This window comes from Hipposideros armiger, unplaced genomic scaffold (assembly GCF_001890085.2).
Source record: "Hipposideros armiger isolate ML-2016 unplaced genomic scaffold, ASM189008v1 scaffold_593, whole genome shotgun sequence".
Taxonomy (NCBI): Eukaryota; Metazoa; Chordata; class Mammalia; order Chiroptera; family Hipposideridae; genus Hipposideros; species Hipposideros armiger.
The window spans coordinates 546787-558773 of record NW_017731943.1 but is presented as its reverse complement, the minus strand read 5'-3'; positions in this window follow the sequence as shown (position 1 = coordinate 558773).

Here is an 11987-nt window from a genome sequence, read left to right as displayed (position 1 = left end):
CCTGCATAACTGCTTGACTGTCTCATTGATAAAAGACAATAATACCTACCCCAGATGGTTATTAAGAAGATTAAATGTGAAAATGGCTGTGAAAGCACAGCACAATACTTGACGCATGAGTAAAATAAATTTCAAGTGGTTAAAATAATCACTGGGATGAAGTCATCATTTCTATGTTCTTTCCCATTCATCATTCAGCTCTAGCACAGGGTGATCTACAAACTGTGTACTAGTTCCTTAGTGAAAGTCAAATAGAAGCCTGATGTAGATCTAAAACTAATATCTTTGGAAGAAGCAAAGATAATTTTTATTTATTATATTTTAACTTACACTTTACTAATCCATCTACTTTAAATTTGTAAAATCTGCAGGCAATTGACTTGAATTTTCAGCCAGATATCCAGGAAGCCCAAATGGTTTCTAAGTTTATAAAGTAAGCAACTACCTACTCTGAACTAACTTGTCTAGCACAATGTGGAATGCAGTGAGATTATAATCACCTGTCTCACATCTCTTCCCACACATAAGCTAACACTGAACCTCTTTAACCCATAAAAACACTTCTGATAAACCCTGCTAACACAGTTTTTTTTCTTCTCTCTCTTCTCTTTGGAATTTCCTCTTAATGTCCTTAGGATTCTAGTGCATACATGTGAACAAAATTAGCAAAAATGAAAAGAATGACATATATTCTTTACACTTTTCACATTTTACCACTTTACTTCAGATCCCTGTCATTCACTCCAGTTCACTGAGTAGCCACTTTGGAGGAACTGGGCTAAGGAGGAAAAGAAACTTTTAGAGTCTTGTCAAGAGAGCTGAAAAGGTAATGCAAATGAGTTAATCAATTTGCCTGTTTGTCAACCTCTTCTCCCAAAATCCCTGCTGAGTGAGCATCAGGTCACATGACATCTGCACACACACACACACACACACACACACACACACACACACGCACACGCACAGCCCACAGCTGATTGGATCAATTGTAGGCACTTGACTCAAGTTGAGCCAATCAGATTCTGTCTTCCAAGCATTTGGAAGTGGGACTTAGAAATTCTAGTCAGCAACTTTGAGACGTTCAGGGATATCACATAAAGCTGACACTGGAATGACCATGTTTGGCTTGTGTAAGTGAAACAGAAATGTGCTCCAGAGAGAAAGTAATGATTCAAATGCATAACAAGATGAGAGATGTGAGCCCCTGTGGCCCTGGAGAGAGAGCGAATGGAGATAATGAAGTCAGCAGTCTTGGATCTTGATGGAATTCTGTGTCCTTGTTCTAGTCCTTGAGTTTTTGAAATAGTGTTTTATCCTTTAGGTAAATTCCCTATTAGTAGTTAGCTAGTTTAAGTGAGTTTCTATTCTTTAGAACAACCCGTGGCTAAGGTGGGAATTGAGCCGTTCCTACCCTCACTTTGAAAACAAAGTTTTGCAGAGATACAGTGTTATAGAGTTACTATTATTAACTTAGTAGAACGCTATGAATGACAGTTTGGATCTTTTGGTCTTGTTTTAAAAAATTTACTATATTTATGTAAATGTAAAGATGCCAAACAGAAGCATAATTTTAGTAAATATACACATTAACGTAATGTGGAAATAAGAGAAATATCATTTGACCAAACTTTAGAAAACTTTTAAATAGTATCCAGCTTGACATTTAAAATTCTTTTAATTAAATTTTACATATGTATGAAATGTCTAAGTGAACTGTTCACTTTCTAGTCCCTTACCCTTTGTTATAATCTTGGTTTTTCCCTTTTTTTTTTTAAGATTTTATTGGGGAATTGGGGGAGGGGAACACCGTTGGGGAATTGGGGAAGGGGAACAGACAAGTTACTGTCCTATTGTTCTTCAGTCTAGTTGTGGAGGACATCGCTTCACTGGCCCATGTTGGTATTATCATTGCGCTCTTCCTGGGTGAGGTAGATCAGTCACCGACCACTGGATGGCCACTCACGGCGGCTCTTGGCAGCTCACGCAGGCTGCTGGCCACTGACAGTAGCTTTAAGGCAGCTCACTGCGGCCCCACTGCAGCCTACACCGTTGCCAACGACTCAGCAGCCCAGCTCCAGGCTGAGCTGTTGTTCACCATCTTAGCTGTAGAGGGCGCAGTGTCACTGGCCCTCATGTGGGATCCGAACCTGGGCCCTGCTGCTCAGAGCTGGCGTCCCAAGCCAACTCTTACCCAACGCGCCACTCGGCCAGCCCTGGTTTTTCCCTTTAGAATTAATTTTATTCAAATTACATTATGCATTTTACAAATGTATGTACATAGTTTTTATTAAGGGAAATTTTACTAAAAGAATTATAAAAATGCCAAACCTTCTCTCGCAAACCAAATACTGAATTCTTTCAACTGTGTATTTCCCCTCGTATTTCCATATTTTTAAATAATATATTTTACTGCTGTCTCAGCATGACAGTGTTATCTCTCACTGCTTCCTTCCCCCTTTCTCTGTCCTTCCTATGTAGGGCTTATTTTATTCTGACTGCTAAAATATATTTTGTCACTGTAAGTCAAGCAGGACAAACAGGACATTTTACACAAGTAGAACACAACTACTTCCTTCTTGTACAACCCTTCATTTTTTTCCCTGGAATTAATAGCTACCTACAGTTTTCTTTTGGCAGTTTGTATTACGTTTTCATTTGCCTAAATTGACTCTGATTTTTCAATATTGTTTGCCAAGTGCTCAATTTCCAATTTCCTCTTCCTCTGCTTTTATTTTTCTTCTACCCGCTGTTCCGGTGAAGACTGTTCTCTACACATGTCAGTTCTGAGGAATTTTCTTGTGTGATTCTTTAGATGATTTCATTCCCTCCATTTCCTTGTTCGAAAGTCGGATCTTTGGTTGGATCCTCTAAGTGCTTTACTTTTCATCTCATTTTCCATCTCCTTGATCTTTTTGATGTACTCTCTGAGAAATTTCTTCAACATTATCTTCCAAATCTCCTACTGAATTTTTCTTTATGGCTATCGTAATTTTTCTTCCCCAAAACTCTCCTCTGTTCTGTTTTTATAGAGCATGTTCTTGTTTTACGCTTACAATATCATCTCCTCTCTAAGAGTAAAGCATGTTCTACTGCTTTCAGTGTCTCTATTTTCCCTAGGTATTTTGTTTTCTCTTATCAAGCCTAATGTCTCTCTCATTTTGAAGACTTTCCTCAAATGTCTTGTGATTCTTACCTGTCTGTTTCATATTTAAGCATAAAATGTCCTATGGACGCACTATGCACTTATGAATAAAGTGCCTCAACTATATGATGATTGGTAATGAACCTGCTTTTTCTTTTTTAATGAGAATCTCATAAACATCAGTTTCAATATTTCTTACTTATTTTGGAGTCACTTGGTTCTCCTGAAAAGTATTCTCTTAGTCTCCCACCTCGGAGAGTGTATGCCTCAATGCCTGTGTTCCGGGAGCAGGGTAGAGAAAGGGGCTAGAGTCCCACCAATCAGTATGAAAATTGGACTAAATACTTTGGTCTTAACCCCCAGGTCCCTTCCCATCCCTCACACTGACTGGTGTCCCTGGTCCAGAGCCTCTTAGATGTATCAATTCATCTAGAAACCAAAACACTGGTATCCTGCAGGGTGGAAGGTGGGGAGAAAATAGGGAAGGAATTATTTCACTTGGGGGTGTGTGGAGTAGACAAATCTGATGATGTAGCCACTTTCAACCACTCCTTGTTTTCAGCACTGAGCATCTCTTCCCCGGGCCTTGAGCCTCCATGCCGTAAACCTTTCCAGGTTTCTGTAGGGCAAATTAGACTAAAAAGAAAAAAGGGAAGAAGATAAAGACAAAAAGCGTGTTTCTCATGGATAACCTGTGTAGACACCCAAGTTATAGCTTTCTTTACTGAACACTGTTCCCCATCTGCTTTCCATCTCCCCAAGAATTCTGTTGAAATCTTTCATCATGTTTATCTCCCTTTTTTTTTTTTTTGATTCTTTTTTATTCCTTTTCTTACCTTTTGGGGGCTTCAGCAGAATGAGGAAATAGAGGCATGTTTAATGGGACGTTTTCTCCTAACTTCATGTAGTGTAAAGTCAGATGCCCTTCTACAAGATGCTTCTGCTCATTGCCCTTGCCAGGTCCTGAATTTATCCCCAGGGTATAATCCTTTAGGGATTTCAAGATGAAAAAAATTACCATGAAGAATTTTCCTGAATTTACATAGAGAAACTTCAATTATAATTTCCTCACCAAAAAGCATGTTATTAGCCAACAAGAAAACACACCATAATAGTGGTAGCCGCAGTTGGCAGAGTTGTGAATTTTTAGGCAATGAACACACTGGCCCAATGAGTGGAACAATGATTCAGTTAATTTGATCAAGCTGAGTGATGGAGCTCCGGGGACGTCTCCAGAGGAGGAAAAGGCCATGTGTTTGCCACTGATGCTATGAAATGTAGTGTTGCTCTTTAAACTGCAGCCTTTAAAAAAATACAGTACAGAATTTTAGTTTACCACAGTCACTCCACCACTGGGCGTCATCTGAACTTTGACACACGGGCCAAAACTTTCAAATTATTTTATCAAAGTCTAAGGAAAGTCTGGTTGTAAACTATATGCTAATATAAGTATTCATGTTAGTCCGGAAGCTAGTTTAGTACAGTTTACTAAATAAGCCTGTCCTTTCTTCTTAATTTCATCCTATTTCTGACCCCATACCATAGATACAGGCAACCATTCTTTTTTTCTCTCTCTCTCGGAATTGTCCATGTCAATCTGTCATTTTACCCTCATAAAGGCAAAATCGAACATAATCAACACAGGATTTTCTTTCAGCAGGATAATGGCAGTACTTCCACAAAATGAAGCAGGCAACCATTCTTACAGTCCTTGAAAAGGCATTGCGCAACTGTGGACCCAAGTCATTCTTCTAGAAAAACCCTTACAACTTAGGCTGACTTTCTGAGTCTCCCAAAGCCTCATGCACATGAATTTCCATGTGCTCATCTCTTCTAGACATTGCATAGTGTAGTTAAATGGCCATTGAACGAAGAATTAAAGACAAATTTTACACTTATCCTTTTTTTTAAATTTCTGAGTTTCAATTTCCCCGATTTGTGTGACTCAAACGAGAACAGATATATGCAATTATAAAGAAATCTGGATCATCTGTTCCACCATTTTTAGCTTTTCAAAGAACACAGATGATTCTGTTTAAAAAGATAAGGAATGAACATTTTAATCATTGTAATAAAAAGAATTTCAGTAGATTAATTTGCTGTGTCTTCCTTTTAATTAAGATATTATGACTACATAAGAGAGTATTAAGGCCTTCTCCAAGTTATACATTTTCCCTGTAACTAACTATAGTGTTTGTTATGGGCTGACCTGTGCCCCCGTGTCCCAAATTCATATTTTAAAGCTCATCTCCAAATACCTCAGAATGTGACTGTATTTGGAGATAGGGTTTTAAGGAGTGGATTAAATCAAAATGGGGTTGTTATGGTGGACCCTAATCCAATATGACTGGGTGCCCTAGAAGAGGAGACTAAGACATAAAGGGAAAACCATGTATGGACAGGGAGAAGATCACAACCTACAAGCCAAGGAGAGAGACCTCAGAAGAAGTAACTCTGCAAACACCTTGATCTTGGACTTCTAGCCTCCGGAATTGCGAGAAAATAAATTTCTGTGGTTTAAGCCACTCTGTCTGTGACATTTTGTTGTGTTAGCCCTAGCAAACAAATAAACTGTTTAATGGAAAAAATAAAATAAGTCAGAGGCACATGTTGTCTCAGGGCAATATACATTCTTTGTTGGAAATGTTACTAATATCCAAAAGCTTATTTTCTAGAAACAAGAAAAGGTTGGTAATTTTATTAATTTAATGTATTTCATATTATTCCTTATTGTGTTTATTTTAGCTTAAATTTTATTGACGGATAAGGTGGTAATGTTTTATATCTCATAAATAAAACTGCTATATAGGCAAGTATCCTGTTGTACCATCAAAGCACATGTGGAATTTGTGTTTTTTGTTTGTTTTGTAAATTTGCTGGACTAAAAGCTCAAATACAGCCAGTATGCAAGCTATTTTCTTGGTAATTTATATATATATATATATATATATATATATATATATATATATATTCAGTATATTACAAAGGTTTAGGTGGGGGATACAAACTTTAGAACACTGTGAAAAATAATGTAATTTCCACTTATATTTAAGACAACTTGAATTTTTTAAACTGTAGTAATGCTGGTATATTAGGTTATTAGGTAATTATTTATTGATAAGTCAATAAAAATATTTGAAAAGCCTGAATAATTTACCGATAGCACCTTTTTTACTCCAATTTATGAATCATTGTAAAGAGGACCAGTGTATTTTATTTAGCCTAAATATAACAAATGCCAAATGTTATCTCCCTGAATGTTAATGCCCTGGAATAAATAATATACAGAAAGATTCTATTTATATAAATAATATAGAGTAAAAAGAATATTGTCTTGGCATATCCCTGTTAACAGAATACCCTTATGAGGCATGCTGGTCACTTTTTTCTTGGTTAAGAAAACCAGTAAAGAAGCTTGAAATGTCCTGTGTGAATCTGAGTTATTTCTGCCATTTGGAATTGTAATTAGAACACACTGAAATTGCTTGAGCTACAGGCAAGGTCTTTGGACTGAAAGGAAATATTCTACAATCTAGAAAGCCATTATTTTATTATGTATAAAAATAAAATATGTACAAAATAAAACAAAAAGGAGTGAGTTTACTTTTAAAATAATGAGTTCATAAATAAAAGATAAAATATGAATCTAAGAAAAGTCATAGCAATAAGTGAGCATAAGCTGTCTTCTGTAAACAGTGTATGTTATGACTTCTCTCTTATTCCTATTTGTGAGTTGTTTGTGCTCTTATCTAAGGCCAACCCCTGTACCTGATTAATAGATTCCATGCCCTTTCTTGTACTCGTTATCATTCCAGCAATTCTTCCCTCTCCTGCTTTGGTCATTTCTCTTTCTCATGGATCATAAACATGAAAACATGTTGTGGTTTCCCCCATCAAACTTTTGTACACTCCTCTGCCCAGATGCCTTTTATCAGGGACACAGATGACCTTCACCTTCCTAAACCCAGTGGTTCATTTTCAGACGTCATCTTACCTGACCGACGAGCAGCATTTTAAACAGTGGTTTCCAGGACACACTCTCTTGGTTATCCTCCTGCCCTCCTGGACACTTCTTAAACTCCTTTATCAGATCCTCCATATCTCTTTGACCTAGCAACGTTAGAATGCCCCAACGCTGAGTCCCTGAACACCTTCACTGTAATATCCACCAAATACATAGTTTTAAATGCCATCTATCAGCTGGTGACTTCTAAATTTGTTCTCTCCCCATTACACCGCTCCTCTGACTTTAGACTCACATACCTAACTGCCCACTTGACATACTTAATTGGGTATCTAAAAACCATTTCATGCTTAACATGACTGAAATTTAACTCCTGATACTCCATTCTTCAATCCCCATACAAGCCAGCATTGCCCATAGCCTCCACTTCCTCAGTAATGGCAACTCCATCCTTTCAGGTGTTCAGACCAAAACAACCTTACAGTCTTTCTTTCATATCCCATATCCAATCTGTCAGCAAATCCTATTGTCTTTACCTTTAAATATATCCAGAATTTAACCACTTCTCACCACATCTATTGGATTGTCGGAAAAGTCATGACGTATTTTTTCTGTTTTTTGTTGTAAAAATGACATCATGACTTTTCCGACAACCCAATATCTCACTTGGATTATTGCAACTGCCTTCTTACTGGTTCCTGCCTAACCTCTTGTTCCCTTATAGTCCATATGAAAGCCAGAGTGGGTCTTTTAAAAGATAAGTGAGATCACGTCATTTCTTGACTCAAAAACTCTCCAACAGTTTCTCAGTCATCCTAAATATAACGCCTCGCAGCAACTTGCTACTCTAATACTTTCTATTCTAATTGCCTACTAGTCTCTCTTTCTCTCGGCTTCGGCCCCATTGGCCATCTTCTTCCGGCCTCTTGTTCATCAAACATGCTAGAAAAGGAGACGCCTCAAAGCTTTTGCACTTGCTTTTCATTCTGCCTAAAACGTCACTTCCCCGCACCCTCCCACCTCCCTTGTCCTTCACCTCCACCCCAATCATTTCATGGCTTTTCCCTTCTCCTGTTTCAGGGATTTGCTTTAATGTCACCTTCTTAGTGAGAATTTCCCCATCGACCCTGTTTGGAAGACTGTAACTCTCCCTCTACCCCACTCTTGTTAATTAGCATACCTCTTTCTGCTCTGTTATTTTATAGCACTTCTCACCATCTGGTATGATGCAGTTTGTTTATTCTGTCTTATATTCTGTCACCCTTCATGAGAGCCTGAGCCCGAAAGAGAGTGATTATTGTTTGTTTTGTTCACTATCGTATCCCCACAGCCTGGAAGAGGTCCTGGAATATAGTAGACTCTTAAATATTCTTAATATACACTAACATACTTTTCTTTAGTTTTAACTTATTCATAGCTACATTTTAAATAACCAAAATCTACTTTTATTTTGATAAATTATAGTCAATTAGTTTGTATTTGTCTCACTATTAACTCATAACCTATTTATGAGTAATCCTATGAGACTTTAATCATAGGATAAAAGATTTTTAGAGCTAGGATGGACCTTTTAAGGTGAAGAAAATTGGCCACCATGGACTATTTATTGAACCTCTTTGGACCTTAGTTTCTTTATCTGTAATTGAATGAGTCAAAGTCAAGTTGTAAATACAGCTGATCTTTTAAATCTATTTGTATATTTAATTTGTATATTACAATATTAGGGAGGTTCATGTTTAGTTTTTTTCCAATATACTCCAAAGTCACTATTGAAATCGTTTTTCATGAAGGAATATTTCCTTCCAGTAGTTTGGGAGGCAGAAAAAAGGAGAATGAAGGAGTTTCAGGCTGGATATCTTTTTACTTTGTTAGTAAAGTGGGAAGTGAGGTCTTCGACTGAAAATGAGAGGGCTAAAAATAGGAATGGGCATTTGGAAAGAATGGAAAAGATTGAGAATAATGAGTATGAACTGTAAGGTCAAGAATTCACTGAGTTAACTTTTGTTAAATGTATCCAAATTATGCATATTCTTTTTCAGGTGAAAAATCTATTAAAATAGCAACAGAAAATTACAACACTGCTTTATAAGAAATACAAATTTAAAATATTTTAAAGATTCAAGGTACACTAGTACTAAAGGAGCTTCATATTTTTTATTAATAACTATCCCGACTTATTACATACCTTAAGTATCAAAAATAAAGGTATTCAGCCTTTAATTTTTAAAAAAATATTCTTATTAAAAAATATATGTAACATATAATATCAGTTTCAGGTTTACACCATAGTTCAACATTAATATACCTAAAGGAATGATCACCATAAGTACCAACAACTATATGACACCTACTATGCTATCAGTATTAGTGACTATATTCCCCATGTGGCACGTTACATCCCCATGACTTACTGGTTTTATACCCGGAAATTTGAACCTCTTATTCTTATTCACCTTTTTCCCCCTTTTTAAATTTTATTAATTACAGTTAACATTCAGTATTATTTTGTATTAATTTCAGGTATACATCATAGTGGTTAGACATTTATATAATTTAAGTAGTGATCCCCCTGACTAGCTAGTACTCACCTGGCACTATACATAGCTGTTACCACATTCTTCACTATATTCCCTATGCTTTATTGTACATCCCCATGACTATTTTTTGACTACCAATTAGTACTTCTAATTTCTTCACCTTGTTCATTCTGTCTCCCAATCCCCCTCCCATCTATCACACCGATAAACCTGGCACCCATCTGACACCATATATAGTTATTACAATATTATTGACTATATTCCTTCTGCTATACCCTACATCCCCATGATTACTTTGTAACAACCAATTTGTACTTCTTAATCCCTTCCCCTTTTTCACCCACCATCTCAACCCCCATCCCATCTGGCAACCATCAAAATGTTCTTTGTATCCATGAATGTGTTTCTGTTTTGTTTGTTTTGTTCTTTAAGTTCCACATATAAGTGAAATCACATTGCACCTGTCTTTCTCTGTGTGACATACTTAACTCAGCACAATACCCTCCAGGTTCACCCATGCAGCTGTAGATGGCAAGAACACATTACCCGCCATGGTTGAGCAATATTCCATTGTACATATATACCACCACCGCCCCTTTATCCAATCTTCCAGCGACAGACACCCAGGCTGCCTCCACGTTTTGGCTATCATAAACAATGCTGCAATGAACATACAAACGTGCATGTGCCCATGAAGTAACATTTTGTGTTTCTTCAGATAAATATCCAGAAGTGGTAGTACTGGGTCCTCCTTTGTCTCTTGTTATAGCCTTTGTTTTAAAGCCTATTTTGTCTGGTATTATAATAGTATTGCTACCCCAGTTTTTGTTTTGTTTTTCCATTTTAATGAAATATCTTTTTCCAGCCCTTTACTTTCAGTCTTTGTGTGTCCTTCAACCTGAAGTCAGTCTTTTATAGGCAGCATATAGGGGCCCTTATGTAACAGGGGTCCTGTGGGGCCTAATGGCATATCTCCCTGGTCAACTGAGCTGAGTGCTACAAGAGTGTCCCTTGTGTGGGTTGTGTGTGCCCTCTTGTTATATTTGAGCCTTGATTGCTATTGATACTTCAGTTGGCATGACCCTCAGGCTGATTGGCTGTGGGGTTTGGACATGTCCACAGCTTATGGGCTGCTGTGCTGGGGGTCATACCGCATGGAGCAGGATTTGCCCCTCAGGCCCTGGTGCCTATTTGAGACTGTCCTTTGTGTGTGCTGCTTGTGGGGCTAATTGAGCAGTTCTCTGCTGCGGTCTGAAGCTAACCTCCAGGTATGTCGGTTCTGGGGCCTCTTTGGAGGGGCTCCGGTGCAGGCCCAGGTCAACCACTCCTGTGACTGACCAGGATCTACCAAACAGGAACTACAGGCTGATCCACGGTTGGCCACTGCCTGGTCTGGACTTGGAGGCACATGGGAGAGACCATGCTGTGAACTGAGGACAGCTGCCACCAGTACTGGGCCTGGGGTAGCTCCGCAAAAAGCGAGGCCACACCAAGGCCTGCTGCCAGTTGCCAGCTCTGGTAAGGTTCAGCCACCAGTAAAGCCTCCTGCTGTACGGAGTTGGGTGTGGAGGAGTCTCAGTGACTCAGCAGGGGCGGAGCTGCGGAGCTCACCATATTCAGATTTGGCCATAAGTATAGAGGGCGGGCTCAACACAGAAAAGAGGGTACCCACCTGCCGGCTGCATAGGAGAAGGACCCCTCATAGGGAAAATGCCACTGTCTTTCAGGTCCCCCCAATGCCACATGCCTCAGTCTGCCCCCCCCCACCCCACCTCATCCCCGGTTTGTCTCCAACCCTCCCTGAGTCACCATCCCTCTGCTGGATCCCAGGGTGAGTACGTGGGAACCAGTGAATCTGTGCGTGGGCGCTTTAAGAGGATGGCTGAGTTTCCACAGCCTTCTGTCCCACCCTGTTTTTCACAGGCTGATATTGTGGGGACTCCTCTTCCCAGCACCAATGCTCCTGGCTGGGGAGCCTGGTGTGGGGCTGGGGATTCTTGCTCCTCTTTGGGGAACTTCCATGGCCGAGATATCTCTCCCAATTTTCATCCACCACACAGAGGTTTGGGGCCAACTCATTTCACATCTCTGCACCTCCTACCAGTCTCAGTGAGGCTTCTTTATATCCTTAGTTATAAAGCTTCTGTTTAGCCAGACTTCAGATGGTTCTCCAGGTTGATTGTTCTATAATTTAGTTGTAATTTTGATGTGTTCGTGGGATGAGGCAAGCATAGCGTTTATCTACTCTGCCATCTTGGATGGTTCTCTTGAGATTTTAGTCTTATAACATCTTTCATATGTTTTGACTCATGGCTTTAGAGGAAATTGTACTCTTTGAACCTTG